We start from the raw sequence: 16932 nt of genomic DNA, 5'->3' as shown, positions 1-16932 counted from the left end.
ATTTCCAAGAAGTTCCCCTGGGAGCTGAGTTAGGGGGCGGGGTTTCCTAAGGTGTAATCCTTTTAATGAGGTTTTAAAACCCTTGTATTCCTTAAGAGATTTTCGTAAGCCTTAGTCCCTATTGATCCTTATACCGGGATCTTGTTGCAGGTTTTCTGCACAGGAAAGTCTATCACTTTGGGAAAGTAAATCTTCACTGTATCTCTGGACTATGCACGTCCACTTGTAGATGTGCCCAGGTTATCCTGGGGGTGCGGCAGTAACTAACCAAAACTTTCTGCGTGAACATGGTTCTTAGTGTCAGAATCTGAAGACTTTATGTTACAAATATGCCACTTAGCTGAATTTCTATTTTATGTTTTCCTTTCCTTTTCTTTCTTCTTCTTCTTCTTCTTTTTTTTTTTTTTTTTTTTTGAGACAAGGTCCCCCTCTGTCGCCCAAGCTGGAGTGTAGCCATACAATCATGGCTTACTACAGCCTCGACCTCCCCGGCTCAGGTGATTCTCCTGCCTCAGCCTCCTGAGTAGCTAAAACCACAGGCATGCATGACCATGTCTGGCTAATTGTATTTATTTGTTTATTTATTTATTTATTTTCTCTAGAGACAGTGTCTGGCTATGTTGCCCAGGCTGGTCTTGAACTCCTGGCCTCAAGTCATCCTCCTACCTTGGCCTCCCAGAGTGCTGAGGTTTTAGGCATGAGTCTGTGCCTGGTTGGATTTCCATAGACAGAACATCATCCATTAGATGATGACGAGTCCTCCAGCCGATGATATCCTCTTGTACATACCCTTCTCCAGCCAGTCAGGGTCACTCCCCTTGTTCATTTCTCATCCCAGGACTTTGCTCCTGGGGGATCTGTTCTCTTGGAGGGCCCTTCCCATATATTCCTGTTGTCCCCTGCCCCACAACTTCCACCCAGCCAAAAGTATCCTCTTTCTTCCAAACTCCCATAACTCTTAGTTTATACTTTCTTTTCGGTAACTTTCACTGCTACCCTAAGGCTACCACTATCCATATGAGGGGATGAATCCTGTCCTCGGCTGGTGAATTACAGGTGGATTACAACCACTTTTAGATTCACATATTACCAAGAGCTACTTACAAGTAATCCATTAGGAAGGTTCTTGGGTTAATGTAATGAAGAATTCATAAATAAAAATTAAGAATATATTAGAGTTTGTAGAGGACTCTTCTACCAAGTCTGGGTGGCAGCAGGGCAGAGTTTCCCATGCACCTGGCCCCATACAGAGTATAGAACTTTCTGGAAGGTCATTCTATGACTGGTCTCTTGAGTAGATCATGATATTTCAAAGCTGCCGATCTTACTTCTACAATTTACAAATTACATTAAACTTTGCATCCTTTTCAGTTTGCTGCAGTTTGTTCCTCAACCCTACAATGTAGACAGGAACATGTTTTTCACTAAGAGTATTATCGACCTCTAAATTAAAATTTGTTATTTAAGTTGAAGACCTGTTTGCATTGTGATTTCAATATGAATCATCTTTGCTCCTAATGCTAAAACCAGTTTATACTTTATCCCCAAACTGTTGTGCTTGTATAGCCATACTTCATGAATGATGGTCTTTCAGTGAATTTGTTCTCTTTAAATGGCTTGTAACATATTATCAAGGTAAATGCAATAAAATTCCTAGGCTAGTGTTTAGTTTATGAGGCATTGTTTTATAAAATAAAACCAAATGTGTATATGCTTATCTTCATCTCTCATAGAGTAAATAATACACAATTTATGTGTTACTAGCAACTAGCTGATTTTGTTATTCTCCATTTGTTATTACCAGATATTTCACCACAGAAGAATGGGAATGGGAGGGTGAGTGTATGCCTGAGTCTAGATGGGTAACGGTCAGAAACATTTGAGAAACATGCCTTCCATCACTGGACAGCTGATCTTCCTGTTTTACAGTGACCTCTTGCCCCCTTAGTGAGGTGTCTGCTGGAGCCATCTCCCCATCCCATCCACCATTCCAGAGCCAGATCTGTTTGCAGATCTCAACCTCATGATTCCTGTGAGCTGAATGAATGAGCCCTGTGTCCAGGGACCACCCACAGTGTTACAGGCCAAGCCATAAAAATAGTCATAAATGTAGCTAGAATTTATCTAGCACCTTTCTTCCTAAGAATTTCCAGAAATGCTTTCACTTTTTTATCTCACTTAACCTCACTGACCTCTACCTGGGGTCTCCAGGATTTGGTGGAATTTATACCTTTAAAAAGTCCTCCCCCATCCCCTTCCCCTCCATTTGAGAGTCATTTAGGACAGGACAGGCTTCCTACCGTGGACAGCCTGGTACCCACCCTAGTCAGGACCAAACTATGCATTCCCCAAGAGAAACAAAAGGAAAAATCCAGGGTGTGAATGAAAAAAAAAAAGAAAGAAAGAAAAAAGAAAATAATAAGAAATACTGTCTTGCAAGCAGGCACTTTTGAAAGAAAAAGGTACACACACACACACAAAAATGATCCCTGGGCATTAAGAATGCCTAATTGTCTTAATTTACTTGCTGTTTCTTTAAACTATGCTAGTTCTGGCACTGACACCACTTCTTGTTGTCCCGCCTGGACTCTGCATCAAATGCAGCTCGCAAACAGGGGGCTTGTATTTTAAAGTGAAGGTTTGAAAAATTAACTGTTCTCCTTTTGCCCTTTCAACTCCCAGATGGAAAATCCCACCCTGATTAGCCAATTGATTTACTCAAAATAAAAACACCACCTTCCACTCTTCTCACCCGCTGTTCTTCTTCCCCCGAGGTTTTCTAACCAGCTGAAGGAGGCCCTTTGCTCCCTAGAAGGTGAAGTCCTTTGGGATGCTCAGGACTGAATAGAGAGAACAAACTGGGCTTCCTGCTAACAACTGGATCTGTGTCGCTGTCTACCCTCTCTTCCCAAGAGTCCTAGCTTTTGTCTGGCAGACACCACTGCTCTGGTGAGCTGCACTAAGCTTTGCTGGGCATGCACAGGAGTGCAGGAGTGCTGGTTCCACCCTCAGACCCCGGTGGAACACCTGATTTGCACCAGCCTGTGAGGAGGTAGACGGGGCTGTGAAGGTTGCATGTTTAGTGGTAGAGAAGTCCTGTGGTCTCCAGCTTTTAGGTGTCCTTCCTATTGATGTCTAGCTTAGGAGGCATAATGTTCTGGGTTTCACGAGGACCTAGAATCACTGCTCTGACTTAAGGATGACAGGAAGTAAACACAATAGAAATGAACCCTTAGTCTTGGAGGGTGGTGAGGAGAGCTCCGGGAAGGGCCAGAAAACCTGCTCCTTTTCATTGTCTGCTCTCTGTGGACTTGCTCTGCGACCTTTCCTAGTCCTTCTGGATGGTCTCTAACATCTAATATGAGTTTATCTCGTCTGGATTTATCTGATCCAACTCCACAGCCTGAAAGTATTCCTAAACCCAGTTCCATCCTCCAAAGACTGCTTGTCCCAGAAACAGCAAAACAGAGGTCCTCCCTAAGCAGAGAGGGCAAGGGGAACAAAGACCCCAGAAACTCCTTTTCTTTTGTACATTCTCCCCGTGTTTCTCTCTACATTCCCCCCACTTAATTTTCTTGACAGGACAGCCATTGTGTTTGTTTTTAAAAGTATACACATGCTTGCACACATACCTATGACATGTAATGTTATGATGATGTTTGTTTGAAAAAAGATACACATATATGTGTGTGTATATATATATATATTTATAATGTTATATGTATTTTTGGTTTGTTCTGTAAACTTCATCATGCACAATTAATACCCACAGCCCACTGAGTCATGTGAGTGCATCACTGTGTGGTTTTCTGTGATTTATAAGACATGGGAGCTAATGACTGTCAGCTGGGAGATGCAGTGACCTGGAGAGAGTACTGGAGCCCTCTTGGCTTCAGCAAAAATGAGAAGTGGGCCATGCCTGGTGCTCACGGCTGTAATCCTAGCACTTTGGGAGGCTGAGACAGGAAGATGACTTGAGGCCAGGAGTTTGAGACCAGTCTGGCCAACATAGGGAGGCCACCCCTCCCTACAAAATATACGTATTTTAATTAGCTGGGCGTGGTGGTGTCCATGCTTGTAGTCTCAGATTCCTGGGATGCTGAGGTAGGAGGATCGCTTGAGCCCAGGAGTTCAAGGCTGCAGTGAGCTATGATTGCACGGCTGTGTTCCAGCCTGGGCAACAGAGCAAGACCCTGTGTCTCCAAAAGAAAAAGAGAGAGAAAGAGACATACAATTATCCAATTTGTGCCGGGCTAGACTGAGGAGGATGAGCTGTCCAGAAGGAAAATTGAAGGGGGCACCCACTCAGGGCCCTGCATGTGCTGGGCCCTGAGTGCAAAGTCTCCTTGCAGTTTGCTCTCCCGGCACCCCACTGCCTCTCTCTAGTCTGTGCCCTGCCCAGAGAGCAGTTCCACACTCCTCCCTTAGTTTGCATGGTGCTCCCTCTGTGAACTCTGTCTCTCTTCCCCCACTCTGCCCGTTCAGAGCCCTTGTCTCCACTATTAATATGCACTTCTTTGTGCCTTGATTTGTCTAATGGTTCCATCTTTCCACTGGCCTGTGAGACCCACAAAGCCCGGATCAGGCCTGTTCTGTTCTATACAAATTCATCCCTGTGCTTAGCATGGAACTTGGCCCCATGCAGATGCTCACAAAATGAATGAATAAGTGATGCCGAGAGAAGAGGAGAAAAGGAGCCGGCCAGCAGGCAGTTCATGGGGGCAGAGTCCAGGTCTAGCAGTTCTGGAGATGTGGGGAGAGGCTGCCTCCCACAGGAGCTCCGGTGTAACCTTACCCAGGAAGGGCCAGGATGGGCCACGTCCCGGAACTGTGATAGCAAAGTCAAGACTACGCAAGGACAGGATGGAGAAGATAGGTCACTCCACAGGCTGCTGGGTGGCTCAGGAAACTCAGCACCCCTGCAAGGGACCCTGATTCCTTTACCCTTTCCCATGCACACAGCCAGCCTTACTTTTCAGAGCTCAAGACTCTTCCCCAACCTGCAACTCCCTCTAGGTTGGCCAGTCCTTCAGGGAGATGCCCTGTTCTTCAGTGTGGCCCATCCAGTGTTTAGATGGCCTGCCACACTGGACCCACAAATCAGCCTGCACACCTCTCCCTAACTTGTCTGTATTATGTTCATTTGCTGGGCGGTGATAAATATTAGAATAAAATAAACTAAAGATGGCTGGTGAGGGCTCTGTTAGCTATCTTTATGGTCTCCACTGCAGCTGTATGACAGCTTAGTTGGGAGTAAGCGGTCTCTTTTCACCAAGTAACTTTAGCCTTGGGAAAGACGAACATCAGCTAACTCCAGAGCTATGATGGTCGGTGCCAGTCAGTAAATCAGTCAGATTTTAATTACTGGACGGATGACAGGGTGCAGTGACAGGTTGCAGTCCACAGGAGAGTCTTCCTTCAAAGCCACTTTAAAACCAGAGAGTGCTTCATGAGGAAAAACCAGATGCAGAGATCAGAGGCCCAGCTCAAGAGGAGGGTGGGTTCCCGTTCCCGTCACTTTAACCGCTTCCTGCTTGCATGTGGACAGAGCGAGGGGAGCTGGCAGCTGGCCTGGTACAGGGAAGTTTCCTTCTTTCCTCCACCCCTTCACTCAAATTTCCCCCTTGCCCTCCTTTTCTTTCAGCCCTATGATTTTTAATAGGTTCCTACAGCTCTTTGCCTCCGCAGCTGTTTCGTGCCAAGAAAGCCGCGGCAGATTTGTAAAGTGGCAAACCCTGCTAATTAGTTAGATGAAGTTGCCTTTCTGACAGTGGCTCTGGCGTCAGAGAAGGTGACATACCTTAGAGTGACTGCACCGGGGAGGCCTCTCCATTGTTCTCCTCGTGCTCTTCCCGCCCCTTATTACCGATGCCCTGATAATCACCCTTCCTCGAAAATCCCACCCCAAAGTTGCTCACTGCAGGCCTGGCTCCTGGCAGAAAGTCTCCTGCCTGGTATGGAGCCCCCTACCACCTTCTCTAGGAATGCTCTGCCCCCAGCACCAGGGAAGAGAGCTAGGGCAAGGAGTTTAGGATACATGCGTGCAACACTTCGCCTTGTGTGAGTGGAGCCAGGAGGACAGGACGGGGTGATGGGAATGACTTGCAGTGACTTTGGGGACATTGGGATGTGCTGTTTCAGGACGTCCTTTTGTACTGTCAAATGGGTCTTGGCATCCTGTGGACTGCAAACAATGTGAAGACCGGGACCATTTCCCGGTGAAAGTGACGGAAATCATCCCTCCTGTAGAAACCGTAGCCCAGCCAAGACAAAATGATGCTCTATCTTGTCTTCCTCTCTATTACGGCCCCTGAGAGGTGGCAAGGCCCATAAAGATCACCTTCTGCGACTTCCTCATGTTGCCAACAAGAAAATGGGTCCTGGAGAGGGATAGGGACTATCCTGAAGTCACCCAGCTAGGTGAGAGACAGTGATGGGTTTCCTGCTTCCTATCTCACTCAGTCTTGTCCAGTTCAGTATTAACCAGCCATCTGCAAGATGGCTCAGTTTGCAACCCGCATCTTCACTGAGGGCTGAGGGTCGTTTGTTACAAAGCTCACAGCAAACGGGCATTTCTCACTGGGCCTGTAGGTCGGATACAGCAACCTTGCTCCAGGCTGCAAGTCAGATTCAGGTCTGCTCCTTTACCTCTCATTCCAAGGCTCAGGCTGAAGGGACTGTGACCACCTGGGGCATGTTCCTCTCCTGGCAGACTGCAGGAGTGAGAGAGGGCAAGCCAAATCCCACAGACACATGCAAATCCTGTGATTCCCTCATGGCCCCTCAACATCCATTGACCAAAGCAGCCACATGCCTAAGTCCAAAGACAAAGAGCCACCTACTCTATTGGGAGAGATGGAAAAGGCACGCACGGGTCACCAAAGCTATGGGTGTAAAATCCCGTTACAGGGTGGGAGAAAGACTAAGAAACAACAATCCAATTCTTTCCCTACCACAACCCAGTGAGTTTTCCGATGGCAAATCGGATGAAATTGCTTCCTTCTCTCCCAGAAATGATAAGCAGTTTCTTATTCCTGCCAGGAGAATCTCTAAACTCCTTAGTAGGAAAGCCCGTCACATGGCCCCCACCTTGCCTACCCATAGCCTGAATATCTCCTAGATCATATCCAGTCAGTCTTAGAAACTCCCCAGAGCCACCATTCCTTCTAGAAGATGCCCTGGATGATGAGGCCCATAGTGTGCTGAGTGCTCAAGGCTGGAGTGGGCGAGGGGGATGCGCTGGGTGAGCTGAATATTTCCCAGGAATCAGATGAGTTTATTCCCAAACCTGCTTTACTTGTAATTGTCATTATGCAATTTAATAAATTGTGCACATTGATCAAATAAGAGGTGAAAAAATTAGATTTTTTTCCCTGTGAAAACTAAGTTGAAAGCTTTGGAAAGACTCCAGCTGGAGTACTGATAAAAGTTTCTAGGAGGGAAGCTACAGTAGAGCATATGTCTGAGGCAGAAAATTGTGAAGATAAAGATTCTGCACTTAGGTGGCTGCACGGAGTGTCTCCACTTTGCAGAGCCTGAAACTGGAAGTGGTGGGTGCAACATCCCAGTGCGGTTTTTGCAAGAAAGGAGACATGGGATCCATTTGCAAACTCTGACCTGAAGGCTCTGCATCCAAAGATTTGGGGTGTCTGCATTTTTATATCCCTCCGCATAGAGGTGGTCTCCATTTCTGTCCCAGCTCACTGAGGGAAGACCTTCGGGCTGCATTTGCTGTAGAGTTGGTAGGAATGGAGCTTAGTAGATCCTGCCGGTTGCCCTGGAAGTTAATTGCATCAGAGAGGCCCTCCAGGACCCAGGAACGGTCAGAGCCACCCGGATTGTGGCACCTGTGCCCCGCAAGAAGAGTATGCTTGGGTTTCTCTCTCCAGTTGTGGGTTTGGGTCACCACTCTCCATCCCAAACCATCAGCACAGCTGGGCTCTTCTCCTCGCGATGCCTGTGCCTACCCAGACGGCCAGGGCTGGAAATAACAACTGAGCCTTGGGAATGCTGCACTGTGGAGCCCACAGCCCCATGTACAAGAATTCAGATGCAATGAACACATCTGCATCTCCTCTTCTGGGAGACGGGCCCCACGTCTGCAAGTGAATATCCTCCCAGAGGGGAGCCCTGAAATGCACTTGAACTCTGATTTGTTTTTAGCACTTTACAGTCAGCTTCGAAAAATAATTTTAATATCTAGACTTCTGTTGGGAGAGCGTTGTAATGGAAATACAGTATTTTCCAAGGATTACACAGAAGCCCACAGTGAACAGAGGCCGCTCCTTGGTCTCTGCACAATTGTAAATATAATTTTTAAAGAAATAAGGTATAATACAAATGATTATTTATGTCCCGTTTCTCTATTCCAAGTAGAGAAAAACCTAACCAGTGTTTCTGCTTTCCTCATTTCCTAATTCCAAAAGTAATTTAACAAAAACAAACAAGTAAACTGAAGGGAATGGTAAAATAATCGGTAACTCTCGAAAGAGAACAGCAGTTTCTCGGCTTTTAGATTAATTCATTTTGTTCAATGCAGATGTGTTAAATCTATTCATATCCACATATTCGAGATGAGTTATTTTACTACATTGTTGTGCTGTATAAAATGAGTTATTTTGGTGAATTAAATGCTAGGGTGTAATTTTCAAAGGAAACAGAGGTTTGTAAATGCAGCACAACGCATGTCAGTGTTTCAATGTGATTATTAAATATTACAGGAAATACATCTCATGATCGTTTACTTTTTTCCTTTTGTCTTTTTTTAAACGTGTATACAGGTTGTGGTGCAAATGGATATTGCAACTACAAAGATGTCAAAGAAAATGCAACTATCATCATTCATGGAATTGTATCTCCCCTTGAAGGATACATATATTCTATTTTGTTAATCACCATCAAAGAAACTGAAAGAACTGAATGCTTGACTCTGATATCTCGGCACCCTTTACAGCAATAGTGCAAGGGGTTGAGGGAGGGAGGCAGTGAAGTTCCATGAAAAAAAAAAAAACAATTTCCATAGAGTATTCCATTTGCCAAAACGATGGCTCAGAGAAAGTTAAATACGTTGATTAATGTATCTGGTATGGACTTACTGAGTGTTTCTTGATTTTGGAATGCCTTGCCTAGACTTGAAAATGAGCTCAGAGATTCTAGCCCCAGAAGGAAAATAGGTGGGGACTTTCCTTCCTATTAGCTGAGTGGCCAAAGTCAGTGGCCTCCCGGGGCTCAGCTCTGGCGTAGCCAGTGAACCCTCCTGAATTCAGCATTCCAGGCCATTACTACCAATCCATCATAACTGGCACGCAAATTGAAATATATTTTCCCGCCTAGAGTTGGATCAACTTGCCCACTTTATAGTGTAGACAGTCCTTTTCGCCTCCACTCTAGAGATTCTTAAACTACCACTGCTGCCATAATATGGGAGTGTCCTTATGGCTCAGCTGTGGTTTGGGGCAGCAGCATCCTACCTTGCTGATTGTCACTGACTGTAGCCACTTCCCACAATCATCATGTAAAAGCAAAAACACGAATGGAAAGAAATAAGGAAACGGATCCCAAACTTTGTCTTGGGGAAGAAAAGCTGGGGCTGGGGGTACTGGGCACTGCTCCTTGGCCATCTCCTCATATCTTTGCCCCGACATAAGTCCAAATGCTTATGAGAATGTAAAACAGAATATGACTGGTGCTGTATCAATGTCTTCTCAAATTTCAGGTCAGAATTTCAAAAACCTAAAAACATGACATTAAATAATCAAAAAGACAGCCCTTGATTTTCCTATTTTCTTTTGCATTGAATTACAGGTTGAAGGCGATGAGAAGGAGGACAGAGTGAGTGCAGAAAGCCGGAGAAAGTTCAGGCAAGAAAGGAGAATGCATGGGAGTGTCTGCTTCAAGCAAAGCCTTCTCTGCACTCTTTCATTGAACAGACAAAACATAAAAAAGACAGCAAAGAAAGAAAGAGAGAGGGCCGGGCGCCATGGCTCATGGTTGTAATCCCAGCACTTTAGGAGGCCGAGGTGGGTGGATCACCTGAGGTCAGGAGTTTGAGACCAGCCTGACCAACATGGTGAAACCCCATCTCTACTAATAATAAAAAATTAGCTGGACATGGGGCACGTGACTGTAATTCCAGCTGCTAGGGAGGCCGAGGTGGGAGAATCAATTGAGCCCATGAGGTGGAGCCTGCAGAGAGCTGAGATCGTGTTCTTGCACTCCACTGGCCTGGGTGACAGAGCGAAACTCCGTCTCAAAAAAGGAAAAGAGAAAAGAAAAGAAGAGAGAGCTCAAGAAGAATTTTTGCCGAAAAATAAAAACAAAAATAAAATAAATACAATAATCTCCTTGTAGAAACGGGGTGTCTGGGACCCAATGCATTGCTGAAGAGCAGAATCCTCTCTGTGCTCAGCTTGTTGCATTTATTCTTGGGTGAGTTAAACAAGAAGGTGGGAAAGCAGAGCCTGCTTTATGTTGCATCTCTCTTTTCCTCTCATTGAAGTGGGAGCTTGAGCAATTTGGCGGCTGGATCTGGGAACCTGCCTGCCAAACTCCACCTGCTGAAGGGAGTTGCTCCAGCTGTTTCCAAGAGCTCCTCTTCGGCAAAGGTTTATCGGAGAAAAAAGAGCTAATAAAAAAACATGATGAATCAGGAAGCAGAGGCGAGCCGAGGAGCTCGCTGTAGGGAGCCTCCCACCCTTCCTTCTCGGGTACCAGCCCACCCTAGCTCTGCCTGGGCACCCACCTGGTGTGAGCTTAAGGAGGGCCCAGAAACAGCAGGCTGGGCTCAGAAGTCACGCACTTGGGTCCTTAATGCTGACCTGAGCCTCTGTGGTTTCTCTGAGTGAGTGAGTGCTGGGCAGTCGGAGGGGATTTACTGACACTGTGGGTGATCCTAGCTTTAGCAGCGCAGGGAGTTTGGATGCTGACATTCACCTTAACCAGGGTGAGGACGATGGGTGATATGAACTTGGAGTTACAGCCTCAATTGTTCTCAGTCCCGTGATGGGAGTGTCTCACTACATTGCATTACATTTTACAAAATAAAAGACGTATTTTTAAAAATACAACGCGGATCGTAAAGGGAAGCTAGTACTTCTAATATTCCTCTCAAGATTCAATGGTGTACCCTACATGGGAGGGAAAAATGACTTGCTCACCCAACTGGGAGACCACTGTGGATCTCGAACAAAATACCGTTCTAAGGGATTTCCACAGGCCGGGCGCGGTGGCTCAAGCCTGTAATCCCAGCACTTTGGGAGGCCAAGACGGGCGGATCACGAGGTCAGGAGATCGAGACCATCCTGGCTAACACGGTGAAACCCCGTCTCTACTAAAAATACAAAAAAACTAGCCGGGCGAGGTGGCGGGCGCCTGTAGTCCCAGCTACTCCGGAGGCTGAGGCAGGAGAATGGCGTAAAACCCGGGAGGCGGAGCTTGCAGTGAGCTGAGATCCGGCCACTGCACTCCAGCCCGGGCGAAAGAGCAAGACTCCGTCTCAAAAAAAAAAAAAAAATAAATAAGGGATTTCCACAAATAACTTTGACATAAATGACTTTTACCTTCAGACATATAGTTATGTTTGCATGGGCACAGAAGCACCAGGAGGCTTAAACACTCTGATCCTTGATTTGCTATAATATAAGAAAGGGGCTTTGTGTTTTAGGCCCCAAGCCTACCCACTGATTCCCTTGCAAATATTTTCTAGGTATCTACTTCAGGTCAGGCTTGTCCTGGATCTTAGGGGCAGGAAGAAAATAAGATATTCCTGCCCTCAAGATGCTTGTATTTAGCAATGGGCTGATACACAGGCAGAAAGGAAGGTAGAGGCAATAAATGACTTTCCATCACATTATCCCCCAAATCTGGACCTTGCTGTGGGTTTCATTTTAATAGTCTCATTTTGAGCTGGATTAATAGCTACATATCTTATTAATACATACCCCACACCTTCTGTAAACCTGTTAAATTTCTGGGACCAGAGGGATCAGATGCCCAGTCCTGAGTGGTGACATTTTACAGCTGGAAGGAAAGGACCAGTGTCTGCACAGCACATTGCAAAATGAGGGTCTGGGTGCTGAGGCACATTCATTCAACAAGTGTATATTGAGCATCTATTTTGTCCTAGCACTGAACTTGGTTTGGGATGAACTTGGTCTTAGGATATTGTCCTGTGCTTAAGAGGCTCATCACTGGGTATAGTGGCTCACACCTGTAATCTCAGCACTTTGGGAGGCTGAGGAGGGAGGATCACTTGAGACTGGGTGTTCAAGACTAGCTTGGCCAACATAGTGACACCCTATCTCTACAAAAAATTTAAGCAATTAGCCAGGCATGATGGCTCATGCCTGTAGTTCCAGCCACTCAGGAGGCTGCAATGGGAGGATCACTTGAGCCCAGGAAGTTGAGGTTGCAGTTAGCTGTGATTGTGCCATGGCACTGCAGCCTGAGTGACAGAGAGAGATCCTGTCCCAAAAACAAAACAAAACGAAGTAAAAAAAAATAAAAATAAAAATAATAATTTAAAGAGGCTCACACTCAGAAGGGAAGATAGAAACAGAAACTATCATTGGAAAATGGCAAGTCCCTTGCTAAGAGACACACAGGATAGAGGAACAGGAATGCAGCCTGAGGAAATCAGGGGAGACTCCTTGGAGGAGGTGATGCTGTCATCATGTAATCTGATTGTTATTATCTCCTCATGTATCTAGAATTCCCTTGCTCCATGTGAGCTCTGGGAGGGTAGGGCCAATGTCTAAGGGTTTCCAGTTGGAATACCTATTCCTCCGTCGCTGATGATTTGCCAAGATTTGGGGAAAGAAGAGGTTGGCAGGGGGTAGAGGGAGGGGCATTTCAGGCAGAAAATATGTAGGAAAATAGAAGCAGAGGCATAGAACCAGAGCATGTGAATATACTTAAGCTATAGGAGGGGAAAGGACCCAGAGATCCAGAGTGGATGTCTGTGGCCAGCCTCCTGCAAGCAGCCCCCCTGGGTTTGATCAGCACCAGCACATTGTTTAAAATCTGCTTGGATGTGCACATAGCAGGGAGCTCTGGAAGGCTCTAGTCCCTCCGGGACCAACACAGCTTTCTGGGGTGTTACCTCTGCTCCATTCCCACTTCTCCTAAAGACAAGCAGGTGCGACACCCTTGGCATAAATGAAGTCTGAACAGGTGGCATCTTGTCCTTTCCAAGGACCAAGAATTCTACATATTTCCCAAAAAGGTGTGTGGCTTTTTTCAAGATTACTCCCTTGCTCTACAAACCACTCTGCCTGTTTGACTTGCACATTCCCTGCTCTGAAACACACAAGGTGCACTTTTGGAAAACAGGCAGGAGCTCCCCATCTCCCATGTCAATCCCCAGCTTCCTCCGTGAGGCCCTGGACAGACTTCCTGAGCCAGGCCCTACAATGGCTCCTCCACCTCTCTCCGGCAGGTTTCAAGATTTTCAAACATGGGTAAAACAGGTATTTCCCAAGATAGCTTCTACATATGTGGCAGGGATCTCTTTTAATAAGGGCTTTCAAAAGCAACCTTCTGCTTCTGAGCTTTGCAAAACACGGCTCTATAAAAAGTGAGTGAGCCTCCTTGCAGCACGCCTTGTTAGCTTCCCTTGCCATTCCCTTCTTGTTAATTCCGTGATTAAACATTTTGCCCCCAACTATATGAGACATTAGATGAGAATGGAACAATCCTGCATGAAACCGGGGGCATGGAGAAAGAAGATTTTTTTTCTTTCCCCCCTCTTTCTCCTCACAAATAGGAGATTTACGGTAATTAATGCCATTTAGTTTAATCTATAAATGTTTGAGGAAGTGATGCTATTTGTTTTAAGTACTACTCTCAGCGAGAAAATGCAGAGTCCCCTCCAATTTCTGACTTTATGCTCAAGAGCTAATGAACTAAATTCTTAGTAAACATTGGCAAAAGATGCAAATGAACAGACAGAGGCTCGAAATGCAGAGGGACACAGGAGAAGGAGCTAATTTTACACAATTGACTCTGTAACCTTTTTGGATCAGTGGAATTAGATACTGATTAATCAGCCATGATTAGCATTCATTGAAGCTTTTGACACTGGTGCATTGTTTGTGGTTGTTTCTGTTTCCTCTTTCTTTCCTTTTTTTCCTCTCTCCCTTTCTACTTTTCTCCCCTCTTCTTGCTCTCCTGGGGTTAACAGTTTCTAATACGTTTCACTGCCCGTCTATCAACCTGGATGGGTCGGAGCTAGTCTTTATGGACTTTTAAAATGAATACTAGACAGTTCTCTCATGACATGCCCTTGCTTCTGCTGCTGCGCGTGGCTGTTTAATTGTAGAGGTGGCCTCTTGTGGCCGCATGCTCCCAATGTTTAGCAAGGGTTGGAAATATGGATGTTAGGAGAAAAACTGGCAGATGGCTGACAAGGCATTTTTACTCATAACACACCAGTAAAACTTTAACTCAGAAGATTTAGTGCGAGAGCGTTCCAGCCAGCAAGCTGCAGCCATATGCAGATTTTTTTTCAAACTTCTAAACTGATGGTTTTGCAAAGTGTGCATAAGCAGCCTTTATTGATTATGATGTTAAAAATTGAAAGCGTCAGTATCATTTAGCTCGAGACAGTTTTAAAGGAAAAATGAACATTCGTTTTCATTATGAACTACGAAAAGGCCAGGGGCTGGTGAGGTCCACATTCATTATTTCTTAAATTCCAGAGAGGAATTCTCTCAAGTAGGTGTCTCTTCAAAACAAAAAAAATTTGTATGCACTTGAAGGATGGGAGTCAAGCTGCAGTTCACTAATTCAAGGTGAGGTTACGCGGGGCTCATCAGTGCGACTCGTGGGCTGGTGGTGAGAGCACACCTTGTGGACTGCTTCTTGGCACGTTGGAGATGGTATTTATTCTGCACTCCATGTACATTGATCTCACCCAAAACTATGCTAAATAACTGAGGAACTGACACGAACCCAAAAAACTAGGGCAGAGCAGCCCAGGGCCTCTGGTGCCTGCCTTATTTCATCCTGGGAACTACAAGGGCTCCTTACCTGGGAGCAGTCGGTTGGCCTTAACGTCCATCTTTAGCTGCTTTGTTTGTGTCCTGCTAAGGAGGAAGCTATGTTTGGGGCCAGCCGTGCATTCCCTCTGAGGACAGTGCGGTATAGGACCACGTGACATTTCTTCCTCTGCTGAGTTAATGTTAAAAATGCCCAAAGGCATTTGTTTCTCTTACAGCTTAGTGGCTTAATATTTTAAAATGGGAAATCATTGCTACACCGGAGAGAAAAACGATGGCAACAACAAAAGACTAAGGCAGAAGGAAATCATTGCGTTTGCCCAAGCAATCCAAGGAACGTCTACCTAACACTGCAGAGGGAGGCAGCTTCCGTCCACCTCCCTGGATTCTGCATTGCTCCTTCTAGCTACAGATGCAGGAGAATCACAGCCCGTGAGGATAACTCTGAAGCAAAAGAAACTCCACATTGCAGAGACAATGAAAGAGGCCCAGCAAACCTGACTTGTGGGGGCAGCCTGGAGCAGAAACATCTGTTTCCAGCTAAGATGCTAAAGTGCTGCTTGATGCAATAAACCTGAATTCTAGTGCAGTTTGAGCCCAGACTTTATGTTAGGAGCTGGAATGAGTGCTATTTCCACGCACCTTAAGTTCCTTAATCTTTGCAACTATTATATTATCTTCATTTTACAGATGGAAAAGTTTATTTTGAGGAGCACTGGGCCATTTAATTCATTTGATTGCTAGTAGGCAAGCAACTTGTCCAAAGACGCTTAAATAGCCAGGGGAGAAATCCTCTGGAGGATTCACTTCTTTTTGGGAGGACAGGAAACCCCACCTCTTTGGATTGTGTACATGCTTGCTCACTGTACCGGCATCCCTTACAAAGGCACTACAAGACCTGTTTCTCTGTCCTCTTACCTCAGGCCTGGGGTTAGAAAGATTTAAGGAGTGTGGATTTGCATGTCACGCCTTTAGCCTGGAGGTCAGAGTTCTCCAATACTAAGAAACTGATCAGACATTCTTTTCAAGATAATTGTGGGCAGCACCTGCTCTTGAAAACTGATGCTGACTCACAAGTTTTCTGGAAGTACTGGATGAGTATTATTAGGCTGGTGCAAAAGCAATTGCAGTTTTGCTGTTCCTTTTAATAAATATTTGGGTAATTGAAGCAGAAAGAATGGTGGTTAGGGATGGAACCATCACTCCCAGTGACAAGGCAAGTCCCTCCTGGACAGTGCACTCGGGTAAACCCATTACTAAGAAGCATCATAGGGACATTTTACAAGTTTAATTACCAGAGAGTTTAATAGAGAGCTCTCACCCAGTGCCCTGACAAGTGATGAAGTAACTGGGCCAGTATCAGTCAGATTTTATTTTCTCTGGGATTGGGCTATTTGATTGCCAACGAGTCAGAACTGCTGAGAAACTGGCTCCACTCCCTGGCTGAGGGATCTAAGGCAGGATAAACATTTGTCCAAACACCAAAGCACAACCCTGAAATTTTTTGTAAGAAGTTATTTTGGAGAGTGGACTGGAGTATATACTCTGGCATGAGTAGCGTTTTGCTGGGAGCATTGTTTAGCTGGGCCCCTGTGGAGCCCCAGTGGGATCGGGAGAAAGGAGGGTAATTCTAAAGTCCACATCTGTGAGGGTTGAACTGGTGGCATCAAAGGGTGCAGCTCCAACTTCTCCTCTGGGCTCCAAAAACTAAATGGAGACCATTCTTGTTTATGTCCAGTTTGGGATTCAGAAAGCTCCCTCCAGCTTGAGGGATGGCATGGGAACCAGGAGGAAGCAGAAGGATCATTCAATATCAAAATGTCCCTGAACTCTTAGACAGCTCCAGGCAACTCTAGGGGTGGGATAGACCATCTTTATTGGTCCAAAGTCTGCATTAACTAATGCTTATTGGATGGTGAATTATAACAGAAACTCT

Source organism: Trachypithecus francoisi, unplaced genomic scaffold (genome assembly GCF_009764315.1).
Source record: "Trachypithecus francoisi isolate TF-2019V2 unplaced genomic scaffold, Tfra_2.0 Lachesis_group12, whole genome shotgun sequence".
Taxonomy (NCBI): Eukaryota; Metazoa; Chordata; class Mammalia; order Primates; family Cercopithecidae; genus Trachypithecus; species Trachypithecus francoisi.
This window is presented reverse-complemented; position numbering follows the sequence as displayed.